The sequence below is a fragment of the Cavia porcellus genome, unplaced genomic scaffold (assembly GCF_034190915.1).
Source record: "Cavia porcellus strain 051 isolate PalLab524CR breed Dunkin Hartley unplaced genomic scaffold, mCavPor4.1 scaffold_7, whole genome shotgun sequence".
NCBI lineage: Eukaryota > Metazoa > Chordata > Mammalia > Rodentia > Caviidae > Cavia > Cavia porcellus.
The window spans coordinates 65,780,218-65,800,110 of record NW_026947490.1 but is presented as its reverse complement, the minus strand read 5'-3'; the positions used below and the strand labels follow the sequence as shown (position 1 = coordinate 65,800,110).

Genomic DNA, 19,893 nt, shown 5'->3' with positions numbered 1-19,893 from the left:
AAATAGGCCCTTGCTGCATTTTCACAAGTACACAAAAGCAATCTAGGAAAGACAGGCCTATTTTACATTAAATTACTTTGAATTTTTGTTTTATAAATTAAGACTCTTGTCTTTTTATTATTATTTTAAAATGTCCATGTCATGTAAAGTAGATGTGTTTCTTCAAATGGTCTTAGTGGTCAATTCACTAGTAGCTAAAGCATTAATCTACAGTTGTCTAGTTCCCTTCTTAAATAAACCTGAGCCATTTATCAAAAGCACAGACTGGTATACTGCCAGTATTCAGTAAATACAAAAGGTTATAAAAAGGATTTTTCTCAGAAACCAGAATTTAAGCAAATAAAACAACCAAACATGAAGTACAAATTTATTTTTTGTCTTATTTTTTAAAGTAACAATTTATGTACAATAATATTTTACAAGTGATAATACATAATTAATGACTTTTGTCCAGGGCATCCCATATACCCATCTCATGATTATGATAGTGACATATTCTCTGAAACACAGTTTTGTAAAAGAGGAAGTACGTGTTTGCAAGATAGCCATGGGGAGAGAGAAATTTGAGACCCAAGTCTCAAATCCACCTTCCACGAATAGAGTTCGGGAATATTCTTAAGGAAGGATTAGTTAAGGTGTGGAGAACGGTCATTGGAGGTGAACAATCAGTGGTCCTATAAACATCAGACTTCATGGATCTTCACAGGAGACGTATTCAGAAAATGTTGGTGTTAACATGATCTGAAAGTAGAGCTTTGGCCATCTGACAGCAGAGTGGCACCCCTGGACTTTCTGTGTGCAGGCCCAAGTGAAAGATCAGAGATTTTGACAAAAGTATCCTCCAAATCCCTGAAAAACAAATTATGACCCATACATCAGCTGAATGATCTCCAGAATTCATGAGATTTTTTAAAAAGTCAACTAAAAGTAAGTAAGAGTAAGAGGAGCTAAAGAATTTATTCACCTTATTTTTGGTTTACTTTTGTAAGGAAGACTACAGTCATTTTGAATTAAGTTTTTATATAGTGTGAGATGGGAGTCAAGGTGAACACTAGCATGTGAACACTACCTTTTTTCTGTAGTTGCAGGCTACATTACCTTCCCCCACCACACAGACACACACTCACACGCACACACACACACGCACACAGAGACTGGATTACTGTGTGTGTTTGGCATTATCCACTTTTGCAAAATTCTTTCCAGTCTTTTTTACCCTAATACCATCCTTTTTGACTTAGGTTTAGGCAATAAATAAGGCACCTGTAGAGGGTTCTGTGGTGCACAGCTCAGATTCCTTTTCAGAACCAAGACACTCATTTCTGCTGTGGGTTGTAGGTAAATGATCGCCTATAGCAGCACCCCTGTAAGCGTTGTCCCCACCTGCAGCAATGTGCCTTGCCCAAGGTTACCTCTCCTCCCTGGGAACAGGCATATCCAGTGACATCTCAGTGTTGTGCAAAGGCATGGCCACCTGGTCTCATTAGGACAACTGTGGACAGAGTTTGCATCTCCAGAACTTCCCCTAAGATCAGCTGCAGCCCCTGGTGCAGCTACGTGGCAGCTGATGTAAGGTATATCACTCCTTTGCCAGACTACCTCCAAAATTACTCCACACATGGACTGCTCTGTAGACATCTGGGAGTCCTGAAGACTGCTTCTTAGGGAGTCTGACCTACCATAATCTCAAAACTAATACTATCATTCCTCTGCTTAAAATCCTTTGCCAGCAGACTTAGCATATTAACTCCTTAGTTTGGCATACAAATTCTGGCTCAAGTTCATGTCTCTCCTCAACTTTGTCACCACTGACTTATCTTTTATCTGTAGTTTCACATTTCCCCTATCCATTTCTTTGTATATGACCTTCTCTCTGTCAGAGGTAAATGTCCCACTATCTGTTTATCCTTGTTTGTTAAGGCTGTGAATCACTTAGCACTTCTGCTGGGAAGTATTTCATTAAGGAAGTCTCCTCATAGGAGTATGTAATTCTACATAAGAATTTGCTCTCTATCATTAATTCACCTGTGTCTCTCTATTAAATAGGAAGTGCCACTACCTGGGACCTCCAGTGCAGTATAAATTATTAGTATATTTTTGGTGAATGAATAAACACCAAGATAAGTTGGGCATTGTTAAAAGTATTAAAACATTTGGAAATTTAAGCTGCATTTATGTCTTCCTGTTTTATACCTAGAGTAGAAATGTTATGAATCTTTAACACTGTATTTTTAAAACTTTTTAAATTCTCAGTTGCCACATTGATTAGCAACAAATCCAGCCATACACTGCTAAATAAAATGAAATTAAAACCTTAGATCTTTAAACTAGTTCATTTGTTTTTAAAAATGAAATAGGAAGGGCTAAGATTGGAAACACTAATGATTCAGAAAAAAAAAAGTATTGAAGAAAAACCAGACTAAATTGGATTGGTTAGTGAGAGACTGGAAATTTTCCTTCCATTCTCCAGAGGCTCATTTTTTATCTTGCTTTTCCACACTGTAAAATGTCAAATTAACTGCAAAGTTAATTCTCACCACTAAGGAAGGGATTCTAAAGGTATTAATTAAGGATTATTGGGCATTTTAATTTTATTCATCAGTGAACTTTTTAATATTAAACAATTATTTCTTCACTTCCATGTATTTATATTATAGAATATTACTACTCTTCACATCAGTACTTTATAGCATCTAGAGAGTTAGGTGGCTGTTGTAAAATAAGTGTATGTATTGATAAACTTGATTTTATGAATTGTAATACTAGAGTTCCCTCCAAAAAAATTTTGTTTCAGAGATAAAGTTCTTATCAGCATGAGATCTTATCTTGCAGGAAAGCATGAATTTACTGTGAAGAATGACTTGGATTTCACTCTGATAGATCATGAAGTACCTTTTACATTCTTTACTGTCTTTTTCAGTGATTTATGTATGAGAATAATCTTTAGCATTTTCAAAACAGCTGCATCTATCTTTACAAAAATCAAATCGCTCTGCAAGAAACTCTAAAGAATAAAATTCTTTTTGATAACAAAGCACAAACACAGTAAAATGAAAAAAGCCTTGTGTATTTGAAAAACCCAAGGATTTAATGATTATTTCCAATTCATTTTTTCATAATCTCAGATAATAAACCCTCATTTAAAGAGTTGAAATTGTTGCTTTCTTTACAGATAAGAGTTGAGAAGTTTATAAATTCTAAATTGTGAAAAATGTAATTTGAAAAAACTATAACTGAATTTAAAATTAGGGAATGTTTTTCTTTTTCCAAATTTACTTTGCTTTTTAATATTTTACTTGGACCTAGTACTCTAATTTGGAAATACTATTTTAAAATATAACTCCACGGAAAGGAAACAACATTGGAAGTTATGGGTGTTTCAAGTAAAACTAAATTATGGTATTTTGAATGGCCCCAGTATCAGTGTTTTAATTCAATCATGAGGTTTTATTAACAAAATGAAAGTTTTAGCTCTTTATATAGAGACAGAAAATATATACCTTGAAGCACATTGTTCCTTGTCACCTTGATGGACAGAGATTATTATTACCAGTAGTGTAATACAGGAGTACGGAGAGTCTGGAATTCTGTCTGCAAAAATTTAGTTCCTAGCCAGGGTAGCAGCTGTTTTAAATTTAAGAGGAGAGGAGTGGGTTAGTGACATTTGTAAGAAATAAATGAGCCTTCAGCACACACCAATTGCTGGTTAATTCAGAACATGGTAAACATTCTTGTGTAAGAAATCAAGATAGGAAACATAGCTGCAAAGACTTACTTTCCAAACAGAAAAGATGGTGGAAGAGCTGAGACGTTTACTGACTTTTCTGCATTATTTATTCTGTTGGCCTTTTGACACCCCTCCCCCAAGATTCAACGATTTTCATCAAATCTAAGAACCTACAAGAATTGATAGAATATACAAGTAAAAACTTACAATTCCTACAGTGTAGAATTCCAGTTTAAAACCAGGACATATTCTGATTTTTCATTAATATTTGCATCACATAATTTTCCCTTGGTATATATGTTGTTGCTGTTTGAAAATGGCATCAGTGTTTTTAAAACAAGCAAATGAAAACTAAACCAGTGAAAAACAATTTATAAAACAAAAAAACCTATAGGAAACTGACCAATCCTTATGCCGTACAATAGAGGGGCTATTTACACCAGCTTAACATTAAATACATGTTTCATGTTTTATCCTTTGGTTGGCATTTTAGAAAGCTGGTGAAAAAGCTTGAATAAAATAACCCTCTTTTTTTAAGTCAGTTTAGAATTTTAAACTGCCAACTTTCTAGTACTTTTACGTACATACAATTGATGTAATTATAAAAATTGCATGTCTTAATAAACCCTATTCAAAAGAAAAACAAATTCCCTCAAGTTGGCATTTTAATTCACTGAAATTGATTCTCCTCAGGAATGTCACATACCCTACAAACTATATGTATTTATTATTTCCTTTGTTGTTAAGTCACCATCCTGCCTGTGATTTCTCTGAAGCAGCTTCATCTGCACAACTTAATGGGCAACAGAATTCCAAAGCAGCACTATGATTTGTAGAGTTCCAGATCAGGTGAGACAAGTATGGTAGGAGAAGTTAGGTTTGGACTAAGTGATCATAACTAAAAGTGATACATTTACTATCATTATTGTTCAAAATTATTTTGGAGTTTAGGTTAAAATACAAGGCAAAAATTCAATAATATAAATGCTGAAAAACAATAAATAGTTTATATTATTTGCAGAGGTTATAAAAAACCCAAGAAGCTATATTAAACTGTATTTTTAAAAAGAGAATCAGATAAGGTGGCAAGATGTAAGATAAATACACAAATTTTAATGGATTTTCTTTAATACCACAGTGGCTTAAACAACATTTGTTTCTTACCACATACAAACTGAGATTTGGTGTTGGGAGACATTGCTGCATGGGTTGTTTGTGTTCCTACATGACTTTCTGGGTACACTAAACATACAGGGCTTGATCATTTCTTACCCATCATTTTCTCGGGGTTGTGTTTACTGTGGGCAACCTTGAAGGAGTTGATTTCTGCTTTTGGAGCAAAGAGCAGGTTTGCCCACGGCTTGCTGTGAAATAATAGGATTTCAAGGCCAGTGTTCTATGAAGCCTTTCTATTTGTCCTAACTGGGCCCATTCACATTACCACAGCCAGAATGAAGACTCAGAGAGTAGATTCATACATGCTGACATTGTCACTCAACTTTTTCTATAATAAAGTCTTCAGTCTCTGGCCTAGATATTTTCTCCCAATACCTGGTAAACCAGCAAATTAGCTTGAGTATAAAGTAAAACACAAGATTCTTCCAGTTCCTGGCACTCGGCTGCTGCTGTGCTTGCAGCTATAGGTTGGCTGCAAATCTGCTTCACAAGAATTCTCATTTTGGGAGCTAGGCTGGAGGAGCAGCCCTTCCATAGACGTTTTCATGCCCAAGAGCAGACACTCAGGCTGTCACACAACTGAATTTGGAACTTCTTTCTCAATTTATTTCTTGTCCACGCACATTCATCGCCAAAAGTAAGTCACATGGCCAGCCCAAATGGGGAGAGGAAGCATGCCTTCTCTCTGAAGGTATTCGACAACATTATGATTTGGATGTGGTTTACTCTTCAAGGTCCATGCATTTGGAAGTATAGCTCCTAGGATAATGAATTATGAGGTGGTGAAACATTTAAGGGATGGAGTCTAGTGGGAGATCCTTAGGTCATTGGGACATGCTCTTGACAGGAATTAAGGCAGCTATTATGTGATTCCTTGGTAATCTTTCAAGAGAAAGGATTATTATAAAAGCCTCATCCTAACCCAATGTAACTTCTGTGGCTTCCTGTTCAAGGTGTGATCTCTTCCTCAGACACATGCCACCATTTCTATGGACTATCCAGTGACCCAGCTGAGACCCCTCATCAGAACTCAGCTATTACCAACACCTTGAAGCTCCCCACTGTGAGCTAAATAAATCTCTGTCATGAGTTAAATATGAATAGAAAATAAAACCCTCTTCATAATAGCAAAACTACTAAAGGAATAAATTTAGCAAAAAATTACAATATCTGTATGAAAAACTTTTTTTCTTGATGGACATAATACCTTGATAAATGAAAACTTGCACCATGTTACTTGATGGAAAAGTACATAATAAAAACTTTCTTCTATGAATCAGAATCATAGTTTGTTGTGTGTGAGCTATAGGTCTGCATATAAACCAGTTGGATCATCCAGAAGAAACTGCTGTTACAAAGCAAGCGTCAGGAAAATGTGCCATATAGTACTAATAGTAATAAAAGAACCGCATGTTTTTGTGCATGTAAATATAAATACAAATATACATGTTTGTAGGTGCATAAAGAATAGATGAATGGATGCCTGACTTTACATCAGAGGGATGAGTCTGTGGGAGACTGAGGGAATGATTCTTTTTTCTTTATATATCTTGGCATTGTCTGTCAATGGAGTTCAGTCTAATAGCAACTAAGAAATCGGAGAGTCTTAAAGAATATTTTAAACCTTGTCTAAGTTTCCATTAAAAGGCACTGTGCTTTAGGCTGCTGAGATAAGTGTATGTACATAAAAATAAATGAGCAATCATCGTGCTCATTGGGCTCAAGTATGAGGGAGAAGCGAGGCAGTCACAGACCAGCAGCCATCAGGATTGCTCAGGACTCAAAAACCAGCTTAACACTGGCTCTAAATATTTCTCACTGATTTTTTTTTTTCCTTTTTCTGCACAGCAGCTGCTATAGTTTGGGTTTGAAACGTTAGTGTTAGAGGCTTGCTCTCCAGCTCATTACTGTTGAGAATGGTAGACCTGTAGGAAGTGGGGCCTAGTAGAAGGAAGTTAGGTGGCTGGAGGAGTGTCCTTGAAAGGGACACTGGGACCCTGGCCTCTCCTTTCTCCCTGTTGCTTCGCAGATGTTATGAGCTGATCGGCTTCCTGTGCCATGTGCCCCAACCAGGTGTGCTGCCTCACCACAGGCCCAAAGACAGTACAACAAGTCTCCATGCTGCTGTGAACCAAGGAAACTTTCTTCCTTATAGTCCACCTCGGGTATTTTGTCACAGTGATGGAGAGCTGAAGGTGACAGCTAAAACACAAGTCTGATGATATTTAATATATTAGGTCCAAATGTATTGTAAATGGCCCAAGTTTCTCAGTCTACTTTTATCTAAACACAACACCCACCAAGGGGATTGAACCCAGGGCCTTAAACATGCTAGGCAAGTGCTCTACCACTTATCTACACACCTGGCTAAGCGGTGCTTTTAATCACTGGAGGATAACATTTCATAATGTTGGAAAAATTATAGGGGAATTGTGCATTCTGTGCTGCCAGAATTTATCTGAGAGATTATTTAGGACCTGTCCTGGAGCTTTTCTTTCTCAGATCCTGCAGCCAGGCAAAGAATGTCTTACATGATGTTATCACAGTTTGAGTTCTGCAGAAGATCAAATCATCATATTTACTTACTAGTATTTGGACACATCTTATGATTGCCCCTAGGAACTTGGGGCTATCCTGTGTGTTTCTGCATGACTTGTTAAAACTGGAGTAGGAGAGAAAGAGCTGTTTTCTCAGGCTGTCAAGGATACAACTAAACCTAATAATATCTTCGAAGCTCTTTCAAAATTCTTGTGAACAAATGAGCTAAAAAAATGCATAAAAATGTGCAACACAAAATTCATAGCAAGAAATTTGGCAGGGTAAAAAAAAATCAGTTATTCACTACTAAACATTCTAAACCCTGCTGGGTAATCTTTAAGGATTACTCATATGATTATCAAAATAGTCAACTCCATGGAAAGTTCTAGAGTCGTTGTGTTTTATTTTGTGAAGATTTGAGTGCTTTATGACAGAATTATGTATAGCCCTGAAATTTGTTATCAAAAGGAAAGATACTTGATTGAAGAATGCAGCAGATTCATTTTTAGAACATCAAGGAAACTACCAATTCAGATTTTCAAAATTAATATTTTTCATTGATACTTGGCATATTTGGCAGATATATTTAGAGTGTTGTATATATAACTTGAAATCTTAGGAGAAAACATCAATATTAATGCATATTAAGTATACTTCAGGCAATTACAACTAAAATCCAGCTAAAGGGTAGTGAATTGCTGCTAAAATTAGTGCTTTCTCTAACTTAAGTCTTGAAAGTGTTTGTAGAGGGGGTAGCTAGTCTCCTTGCAAGATGAGGTCAGATTGTATCTTCTTGACATTATGGCAGATAATTCCATTGGAAAGTTTGGGGGAAATTGTTTACCCTCTTAAATTTTATATTTGCCATATAATTCTCAAGAACAGCTGTGGGGAATCATTTGATTCACAACTTCCAGAAAATAGTTTGGAAAATTTGGGGGTAAAATAGATTCTGATTTTACCCAAGATAGGCAAGCATTGCACATCCTTATCTAATTTTTATTGTCTATGTTTGTGAGACCTTTTTCCTTAATTTGTACATTTCTGGTTGTGAGAATAAAGGGTTGGATTGATGTGAAAAATGGTCTGGATTGTGTTCTTGCTTCTAGACTCCCCTCTAGACTCTGTTTCAGAGAAAGATCATTGGTAAACTCCGTGTGCACATAATGTCACACAACTAAAGCCAAAAGTGTACATCTCGAGATAAAAGTTAAATATGTGTTCTAAAATAGAATTGCTTTTATTTATTTTAGTTGTTATGTTTAATCTATTCTACAATTTCAACTGGAATCCAGGAAAGCCTAGGTTTTGAGAAAAGGAATAGGTGAAAGTGATTCTTGGCTCATTTTTCACTGCTTCAGGGGATGTACCCTTCTCTGGAGCATGAGAGAACCAGTGACAATTCCCAGTACACGCTCCGTGATTTGTGCTTCCACGCCTTCATGAATAATACCTCCTCTGCAATTCACTTTCCCCCACTTTACTAGCTAAACTAGTTCCTCCTTACTCCTCACATCTTGGATCCAGTGAGTCATTTGTTGCAGGCAGCCCAGTTCTGATGGCCTGGCTTTCCTTGCACTCCCATAGCACGCACTCAACCTGTGAGCCAAGCGTTTCCCATAATCCACACACTCTGGGTTTCCCAGGAGCCTTTTCTGTCTCATTGTTATGTGAAGACCCTCGCAGAGCACCTGCTGCAAAGTTGCCTCTCAGCATCCATTGAGCATCCAGGGTTTGTAGGTAAGTGCGCACGGCTCCACAGACACAAAGAATCGGGATAGAGGAGTCCATGATGAACTTGTTAGGTAGTGGTGACAGTGGGCAGTCAAGAGAGGCTCTAGGTTAGAGGGGACACCAGATTTCTGAATGGAAGAGGCTGGGCCAAAAGAGGGAGAGTGAAGGAGGTATGAAGAGCGAGAATCTCAACCAGGAGAAGTGTATGCAGAGGGAAGGAAAGGAATCAAGAAAAGAGCCAACAGGGAGGTTTAAGGCTGTGGGGAGTGCTGGGGACTGCGGCAAACTGCTGTGTTGACTCACTTAAAGGGGGAGCAGTAGCTTGCCATCTGGAAAGCTGGAGGCTAATATTAATGGGTCTTTTTTCTTTTAAGACAATTTGAAAGTCAGGTATATGCCAAGTGAAGTAGGGTGTGCCTGTAGTTCTACCATTTGGGAGACTGGGGCAGGAGAATTGCCATAAGTCTGAGGTTCTTGGCCTACATAAGGAGTTCAAGGCCAGCTTGAACTACATGGTGAAACCATGTCTCAAACAAAAGAAATTGGATGTGAAATCTGCAGTTATAGATGACAAGTAATACAAAGTTATAACAGGCTCAAAACATGCAAGGGGTACTCAAAATGTATGGTGAATGTTTTTACTTTGCTTTTGTTTTGGGGTTTTTGTTTGTTTGTTGGTACTGGGGATCAAACTCATGACCTTGCTTGCTAGGCAAGAGCTTATGCCCCTGAGCTAAATCCCCTTCCCATATATAGTGAATGTTTAAACTCAAAACAATATTACAGTAAAAAGGTACATTGCCGTTAATACCCTCAAAAATCCTCCCTCTCCCTTCAGACACTTACTACGTCATTCCTGCCACTTTCTGAAGCAGTTTTGGAAATCTTCTTTTGTGATGTGGCTTTACAAAGTATGATTAAAAATATGGTGATTTTTTAATTTTCTGTGTGCCATCCACCAGAAAGGTAGGCTCTCAAAAACATTGCCTCACGTCCTCATCTGCTGTATTCACTGGATCTGGAGAGTCACTGGGGCTTAATTTCCAGCTCTTCCTTAGAGTCAAAGTGAGAAGGGTAAACATTTTCAGCTGATTCAGGACATCAAGACAGCCATGAGAGAACAACTAAAGATATCAAAGATTTCCAGAACTGCTTCAGAAAGTGGCAAGAAATATAAGTGTTTCCTAAGTGAGGGGGAGTATTTTGAGGCAGATTCATGGCAATGTGTCTTTTACTATAATTTTTACAAATGTAAACGTAATGTTTTATCACATCTTCTATACCCTGGGGCTAAACCTTCTTCTTTATATCCCTGTCTCTAGGAAACAAACCCTCCTGACATAGAAGGTCAGTGGTCAGATGGTAGTCTGGGAATTATGTGGAAGTATCCACCCTGTCTCTGTGGCTTTTCCTACTGACCTGTACTTACTGATGGCAGCGGGCCCCCAGGGTGAATGCCCTCCCCCAGTGTGAGAGTTCTGCTGAATTTGGAGGGAACCCTCAGGAATTTCACTCCTGAGTAAAATGGGAAGATCTGGAAAAACCCAGTCTAGATAGTTTCATCTCACACTTTAAGAAAATCACCAAATAGACTGTAAAGGGGAAACAACAAAAGACCCAAAGGCAGAAACCTGGTGGACATTTGCTGTCCGTCCAGGCACTTGAAGTAGAAGGAGAGGGGGGGACAGAGAAACGAGGAGCATGCCAAGCAGCTGAGGGGATGAGGCGAAGGCGGCACTGATCAAAATCATGCTTAGGCTATTTAGTACGTTTGTTGTTATTAACAAAAAGAAATGCAAAGTAAGTTTAATGACACATTATTTCTTCAACCTTCTCATGTGAATGTTCAAGAGTTAATATTCCCTGACAGAATCCAGTTTGAGAAAAGCAGTTTGATGCTGGTCTCACATCTGCTTTACTTTAACCTTTCTACACAGGAAAAACAGTCCCGATGACTTTGCCCAGTTTTTAAACTTGGAATTGTCTTCCATGGAACTGAAAGGCCTCACACACATTGAGATCAATCTCGTGGTGTTGAAACTTGTGGAAACCTGGCGTGGATTTTTCTCCTTAGATTGGAGACCTACATAAGAAAGCTGTGCAATTAGAAGACAAGTGTGGGGAAATTTTCAACCTCATTAGCAACCCAGAACATACAAACAAAAGCAGCAGTAGCATAGGCTTAGGAGTTCGGACTAAGGATGATTTCTGGTGCCGGTTGCTCTGTGTAATTTGTGCTCTGAAATATTGCTGGAAGCAATACAATTGCAACAATCCCTAAAGAAAAATAACTTGGCAGTGTGTTTCAAGATTCAAAATATCCTGGCTCTGTGTCTTTGGGAATTTAATTTGAAATTTATAAAATAAAAACTATGTACACTAGAGTTTCTGTGTAACCTGTATTTACAAGATACCAAATGCACCTACCTAGAGGGACATTATTCAGTTCATTATTTTTTAGTTCAATATACTATCTTAGGTTGGTATTCTGAATAGTGGAGCCTGAGATGGGGATTCCTGGGATTTTGTTAGCCCCTGCTTGCGGGTTAAACCCATCAGGGAGTGAGGCTGCCGGAGGTTGAGGAAGGAGGTAGATGAGTACATGGTTTGTCTGAAGTCTGGTCTCAGCCTGAGCTCACAGGGAACTCTGGAATATGAGCAGCTCCACAACATTGCACCACCTTGAAATAGCGGGGCAAGGCTGTGTGCACAATACCGGTCTCTGGCCGAATGTCATCTCTGGAGAGGAAACGTGTCCTGACTGTCCAGGTGAGGCAATCCGGATTGGCCATTCTGAAGATACCTGGAACTCCCAGTACCTAGAGAATGAAGGCCTGCTTGGAAAGAGGGTATATAAAAATGACCTCTCCTATCCAAGGTGGAGGAAAGGCTGACGGGCAGAATTTAGTACAGTTCATGCCCAAATACAGCATGGACAAACTAGGACAAACCTAGACTGGAGGGTTAGGTTTGGTCTCAGAAGAGAACAGGATGTTCCTGGGTCCATGAATGGCTTCTTCCACTGGGAGCTGCTAAATCATTTCTCCAATACTCTGCACTCCTTTCCTCCACCCCACTTTCTACTACCAGTCTGGTGAGAGATGAATAACTGAAGAGATTGACAGAAACAAAAAAGGAGATGGTGACTACAGGCAGAAAGCAGAACTCTAGCTTACACCAGGATATGTTGAGAGATATGTCTGTTTTTCTGGTTAGTGCTACCCTGATGTATCACTGTAACAGAATGGCTGAATCAGAAACAGGTCTCATCTCCTCCAAGAACATCTGCCTGTTCTGAAGAGCGTGTGACTTTTAATTAAAAAAATATGTTCCTCTGTACAATCTTCTGAATGACACAGGCAGTGGAGGATCAAGCTGAGTTTTTCATATGCTCTATTTAGCTTTAGTTTCCATTTTTAGTTTTTTTGTTTATCTTCCCATGGCATTTTAAATTGGGGGGAATTTCAAAGCTATCAGGAATGACCAATTTTCTGCCAAGTTCATTCAAGGGAGTTTTAAAATGGAAATCAAGGAAGTATTTACATATTTGAGAACTTTTTTTAAAGGACACTTTAAAATGGATATCTTTAGTAAAAAACGAAAAGACTTCCTGTGTAAAGCAGGTATTTTTATTTCTACCTACACTTTAGAAATAGATGACAAACATGTAAATTTAACAGCAATAAATTTGTTGAGGCTTTTTTGTTTTTGTTTTTGAGACAAGGTCTCACTACATAGTTCAGGCTGGTCTCAAGCTCACATCGTAGCCCAGGCTGATTTTAAATTTGCAACAATTCTCCTGCCTCAGCCTCCTGAATACTGGGATTACAAGCATGAGCCACCATGCCCAGCTGCTGAGGCTTTTCTACCTGAAGCCCCCAAAACATTTAAGAGACAAGGGGGTCTGGTGGGATTTTAGGAGCATGTAGGAGAAGGTGTAGAAATTCAGAAGGGATCCAATAACTTAAATGCTTATGTTTTCTCATTTCAAAACTCCATTTTACCACTTAATACTTGTGACTTTGCCCAAAGTACTTACTCCTTAGAAGCTTCAGTTTCTTCACTTATCAAGCAGATGATATTTATTTCCTCGTTAGGATAGAATGGTGATGACAAGGAGCCTGGATAACTTTCCCACTGGCTCTAGAACCAGAATGTTGGCTTTGCATACAGTAGCTGTGTGACCTCAGGCACAGTAGACTTTCTGTGCCTCAGTTTCCTTTCCAGAAAGTGAACATATGAGATATCTACTGGAGTGTGATATAAAGTCAAATAAAGTCTAGGGCTGGAGATTTAACTCGGTGGCATAAGCACCTGTGAGATCATGCATTTGATTCCCAGTACCAAAAAAAAAAGAAAAAGTCTAATGAGTCAGTACCACTGGAATGCTTCAAAAGTGCTTGGCACCCAGGAAGCATTTAGACAACATTGGTACTAATTTTTTAGATATTGTTATGATTTTAAATTAAAAAACATATATAAAGAAAATGGTAAGTATGTGATAATAAATGTAACAAAGATTTGAGCCTTATATATTTCATACCAAGGGATAGTTTCTGTATTGAATGTATACCATGCTGTTTTATTTGATGCTATCATTTTGACCAAATGTATCACATATCACAGGATAAAGCAACATAAGAGGCTTATATATGAAATAGTCAAATATCTAAATTATCTCTCTAAATTCATATTATGATATATCTTTGATACATCTTTCATTACTATTTTTTCAAGAAATGTAAATTATTCTTTTAGCATGAATCCCAACACTGAAACAAGTCAGTAGGAAACAAATTTTGGTAAAAATTAGCCCAAGAGAGAGACAGAAAGAGAAAGAGACTGAGAGTAAACATATAGGTCCTCTAAAATGGTTTCAAGAAAATACTATCAATAACATCATCCTTTGGATCCAGAATGACCCCAAAGACACATGTGTTTAAGGCTGAGTCATCAGGAGCTGATGGACGCTTTAAGTGGTGGTGCCTCTGGGAGGTGATGTGAGCCCCGTACTGTGCCAGACACTCTGCCAACACCTGCTGCCTCACCACAGGCCCTGAGCAAAGGAACCAATTGGTTACTGACAGAATCTCCAAAACTAATCCAAAATAAACCTTTTCTCTTTATAAGTTTGTCATCTCAGGCGGTTGTTATAGTCATGGATTTGTAGCTCAGAAAGTGCAGTTTGACTTGTATTTTCAGTTGGTCTTACAAACCAGGTAATCCTTTATCCATGCTACCTGATGCAGAAGGTCATAAGGACCTCACTGTCTCACTCCAAACATGCAGATACCTAAGTTTTCTTTTTGTTCATTTCGAGACCAAATATCAACAAGAAATATGCATACACTGAAATTGATGGGGCTGGGGATTTAGCTCAGTGGCATAAGCACCTGCCTTGTAAGCAGGCGGTCGTGAGTTCGATCCCTGGTACCGGTAAAAATGAAAAAACGACAAAAAAAGAAAAAAAAAAAAGAAATTGATCTGTAAGGTAATGATAATACAGATGTTTCTGCTCTAATTTGAAATGTATTTTCTTTTAAAAATTCATGCTTTATTAAAAAGAACAGAGAGTTACATTAAACTGAGTTTAGGAAAAAAAAAAAATAAGGTTGGAGTAGACCACTCAAAGCTATGCAGTTTGTGTAACCAGAGCAGTATAAAAACAAAAAATTGATTCCTTGAACAATGATCTCAAGAGCCCAGTTAGGCAGCTCAGTACACGCCACAGTGGGACAGCAGAATGGCAATGCGGGCAACATCTTCCTGCGGGCAGGGCTGGAGGTACAGGCAGCTGTGAGCTGCTGGTAAATGGCACACAGGAGACAGGAACGAACCACTGGGTTTCAGTTCCCTGGGAGGGCGCCCAAGAGGCTGGGCCAGCCAGCTTTCCGTGCTGGGGCAATGTGACATCTAGAACTTAAAGGATAGGAGGTGTCATTGGCTCATGTTTCAAGGGATTTCGCCTTGGTAGGCTGGCTCCAAGGCAGGAAATCATGGCAGAAAGGAGTGAGTGTGGCAGAGTAGAGCCGTTCAGTTCAGGGAGGCCTGGAAGCAGAGAAAAGGAACAGTGCCAGAGAGGAAGGGGCAAGAGAGGAGACATAAGCCACACTGCCTCTGTGACCCACCCAGACACACCCAAGAATGTGCTCTGCCAATCCCCTGGGTGGTCCCAAAGCCAATTAAGTTGACACTCTAGTCACCACATTCCAGAAGTTTATTTTCTTAAAAATAAAAATAATAATAAAATATATATATAGTTTCTAGGGGGTCACTGTGACAAGTTTAGTTTTCAAATTTATTATTCAATTGCTGCTCAAAACAGCATCTTTAGACTATGAAAAAGAAAAGTCCTAGTCTCCCATTGATCAATTGTTTATTCAATAATTTGCATTTTAGGTTATTTAGTGTGATCAAAATGGTGTTAAATTTTTTATATACGGTTAGAAAAATTACAAAGCAACCTATTAAAAATAGTTTGCTTTTTGGCTGTCTGAGAAATAATTGTAATCTGAATTGAACTACTGAGATCTTCTGGATGAGAAATTAGCATAAAATCAGAGGCAAAATAATAATAGGATAAGTTTTTAAATAATTATAGTGAGCAATCACCAAGTTGTTAGCATGGTTTAAATGCTTTGTATGCACTATATCCCCACAGCTTTCCTGATAAGCCAGCTGTTTACTATGCCTTTCTAAAGATGAGGAAACCTAGGCATAGAAAGGTTAGATCAGTTGCCGATGAGATGGTAAACTGGGCTTCAAACCCTGGCCTATAGCTCACAGGGTGCATAAGGAACATGCATGGAGCAGCATGTCCAGAGGTGTGGTTTCATTTATGGGCTCAGAGTGAAGCCCTGAAAGAGCCAGATGATCCTCTTTTCAAGCAGGGGTGTGAATCAAAGGAAGAGGGGTTGGCTATGAGAAAGATTTTGTACCTGGAATCAGAGAGGAAGGGGAAGCATGTTGGAAAAACATGGTCAAGTCCACAAATGGGCCATTATCTCTACCTCTTTGGAGCCCCTGAGATGCCAACCCAATGTCTTGTCAGCTTCCATCCTAGCTCTGATTCCTGGGAGAAGTGGATGGCTGGCCAGCATACTAATTCCAACAGTCTGGGAGGCCAAGGCAAGAGGATCATAAGTTTGAATCTAACCTAGGCAGCTTGGCGACTTTGTAAGATCCTGTCTGCAAATAAATAAAAATCGAAGGGGTTGGGGATATAACTCAGTCTGAAGACCTGAGGTTCAAACTCTAGCAATGTAAAATACATTTTTACAGTAAAATAAAAAATAAAAGTTGATGCTGGAGGGACAGTCAATGTCTCTGAACTCTAAAAGAGTCTTTCTGAGATATTTGGGAGACTCCAAATCCATAATTAACATCATTCCAATTCCCGTGTCTCCTCAGGAGATTGACAGGAAACATGAAATGAAATAAAATTTAAATCGAGGTAGGAAGAAAGATTGTGGAAGAAAAGCAAAAGCCAATAGTGCCGAGAAGGGCGAGTTGTGGGGTTCAAGGAGAGTGGCCTGTGGAGGGACACCCGAGAACACAGGATATCCAGAGGAGCCTGAGACCTTGGCTCCAGTTACAGGCTGTGGAGCCTGACCAGGGAGACCTTGGGTCTTTCTTTCTTTTTTCTTTTTACCTTCAGCCTGTTTCCAGCTGTTTCCAGCTTCAAAAGGATTAAAGGATTGTGGCTGACTTCAAGAGTTGAAGAGTAGGAGGGTATTTATGACTGATCTTAAGTCTCAGGAGCCAGAGAAGGAAGGAAACCTTGATCCCAAGAAACAGGTGGGTACAGTGGAAATCAAAGCAATGGGACAAACTCAGGAATTCTTGGAAAAAAACGAATGAATTAATCCAAAGCAAAGAAGCAACTCTGGACAGCAGTGAGGCCATGCGGAGGCCCAGCCTCTGCAGCAGTGCTGCCCACTTCTCTAGTCACTCACTAGGAACTAGGGGTGGGAGGCCCTACTTCCACTGACTGAGAAGTGTGGCGAGTCTTGTAAGGCCTGGGAGCCTTTCCTGAGTGCAGAGAACCCGGAATCCCATACTGGAATTGCACTTGATCTTAGCCAAAGGCCGAGGAGTGGTCTGTGTTGGAACTGGAAGGTATTTACAGAAGAAAATTATTGGGAGCATATAAATGCAATGTGACAAGTAGAAACATCCAGAGCACCAATCTGAGCTTGATGCAGTTAAATGATGCGATGGTGCAAATGGGAAAGATAAAGGATGGAAGAGGAAAGCGTGGAGCTCAGGCTCAGGAGATGGGATTCTCGAGCCACAAGAGACAATGTAACTGTGAATCCAGTGCTGGGGCTCAGGAAGCCCATGTTCACTAAATCTAGAGATGAGAGGCAAGAAAGAGATTTGTTTGTCTGACTCAGGGGGGAAAAGTCAAGATCTAAAATGGAAGACAGGAGGTGATGGGAACTGGCAGGGATTTAGGGTTTAAGTCAGTTTATTTGCAGCTGTGTCCTCTTCCATCACAAGTGTCAGCACCCCCTAGTGTACACCTCAGCTCCTCAGATCTCAGATCTGCTCAGATCTGCTCAAATTTCTAGTGCTATGGTCCAAGAATCTGTATTTCAGCAAACACTTCAAGGCTCTGCTCCATATTAATAATGGAAAGCCATTGGTTTAGATTTTAGTGTTTATTATCTAGAATGGAGGTGCCAGGATGATAAAAGAGGACAATGGTCCAATTACTTTCAAGACCTATGGAGACTGAATGACTGTGGACAGGCCACAGTGTTAAACATTATTGTCAACACAGCATCCTTAACACAAAATCATTTTTTGCTGTATAGTAACTAGCCATACTGTTTACCTAAATGGTTGTGTTTGTGTTCCTTTAAAGCAATCAGCATTTCTATGGCTAGAGGTTAGAGGCAGGAGCCAGGAGGGTATTTTAAGAACACAACTAGAAAACACCAGCTCCTCCCTGGTATAGAATCTGCTTGGCTAGCGAAACTGTTTCCAGCAGCTGAGTTGCTGGGAATTGAGATATCACAACTGCTGTGTTCCTTTCCTGGGTAGCAGGTGGAGCCAGTCACCGGTCTTGGCTTTCCTGCTCCATGTGGGGATCCCCTTTAAAGCCCAAGCTCCCCAATTCCTTTCCAGAAGCTCAATGCATGCCTCTTAGAACTTTCTAGATTCTTCTTGCTCCTTCTTCCAACCTGCCTGGAGTGAAGGACAGCTGGGTTAGTGAGGTGAGCAGTGCAGATATGCACAGGAGCCTGCATCCCAGGATGAAGAACCAAATGCAGGCCAGTCCTAAGCTCTCATTGTACAGGAAACGAGGCCATGAGAATGCAAATGACTTACCTGAGGGCTCAGGACTCATTCAGAGTGCATCTGCACCTTGCACTCACAATTCTCCTGCTTGAAATCTCCACTTCTGTTCCATCACATGCTCATGTTAGTTCAGTTCTGGCTGGACAAAAGGTGAGCAGACGACTTAAGGCATTTTGTGCCAGGTATGTCAATAGCTTGTTCCTACTTCCCCTCACCTTATCCACTGCACAATATTCTCTAAAGAGTACACCATTCTGTTGCTATAGTTTAATCATAAGTCACTTAGTTTAGCTGGGGTGATCTAAAGCACTTACAAGAGCCACATGGCCTCTGGCTTTCTCTGTGGATTTTGTATGGCCGATTTCTGAATACCACTTTCCTGACTCCCAATGTTTTTAGCAAACACTTCTACCCACTGTAGCCAAGGGAACCAAAATTAAATTACAACATTGCTCATGGGACTTTGAAAAGCTGTAGAAATAAGGCCAGGTTTCTGAGAACAGAAGTGACTACCCTCAGACCAGTCCAGGATAGTTTCTATGTGTTGAGTGACAGGCAAGGGCTAGAAATGTCCAGCCAGGTTGGCTTTAGTCCCTGTCATCAGAACTGTGCACATAGACAAGTTTATGGGCTCTGTAGGAGCATCCTCAAGTTCATCCAAACCTTTATACTTGAAAAAGAAGAGCAAAGCTGGTTGGGGCAGTGTAGGTTTATAATTCCAGCATCCTGGAAGGCAGGGGGATCTGAAGTTTGACTCTGGGAACTCAGAAAGACCCTGTCTCAAAATGAATGCACACACTCAAAGACAGAGAGAGAGAGAGAGAGAGAGACAGAGACAGAGACAGAGACAGAGAAACCTTATTATTTGTACTCAGTTGCAAAGAAGCACAGCAAAGCATGGGAAAATTTTTTTAAGAATCACAGGTCTTTTTCTCTAGAGGCATCTAGAGATATGCTACGTGGACGCTTCTAAAGAACGCTGGAGCAGGTTCCTTAGAAGAGTTTATCTTCAGCCTGAAAAACTCCCAAAGGCATCAAATGAGTATTCTCAGTTCCTATGATGTAATCCTTTGTTGCTTTACAGGGGAAAAATAGACCTTACAGTGATCATAGTTTCTAGCCAAGAATGAACAATCTGGCCCATTTACAGGGCCAACTGCTAGATAATTCTTCTGAACATTATCCTAGAATGGTGAAAGATTTGACTCTGCAGACCTTATCTAAGAAATCCCCAAAGGTCCTATACCATTATGAACTCTACATTTTTCTTCCTGGAACAGATAGATGAGCCTGTCAAGAGCAGACCCTGTGGTTTGCAAGAAGAGAAAAAAATCTGAGTAGAAATTTAGTCATCACTTCACTGCTCAGTAGGAAAGAAGGAGGAAAGGTGTTAGTGGCATATAACCAAATAT

At 39.5% G+C, this 19,893-nt stretch overlaps 1 long non-coding RNA gene across 1 annotated transcript; it reads right to left on the bottom strand.

Moving 5' to 3' along the window:
- Positions 1–355: 355 nt before the first annotated feature.
- On the bottom strand, positions 356–18,828 carry LOC134477007 (uncharacterized). Its single transcript, XR_010048881.1, has 3 exons — positions 18,512–18,828; positions 3,501–3,624; positions 356–849 (listed from the first exon to the last, which is right to left on the bottom strand). It is a non-coding gene; the product is annotated as an uncharacterized LOC134477007 (long non-coding RNA).
- Between the last annotated feature and the right edge of the window lie 1,065 nt (positions 18,829–19,893).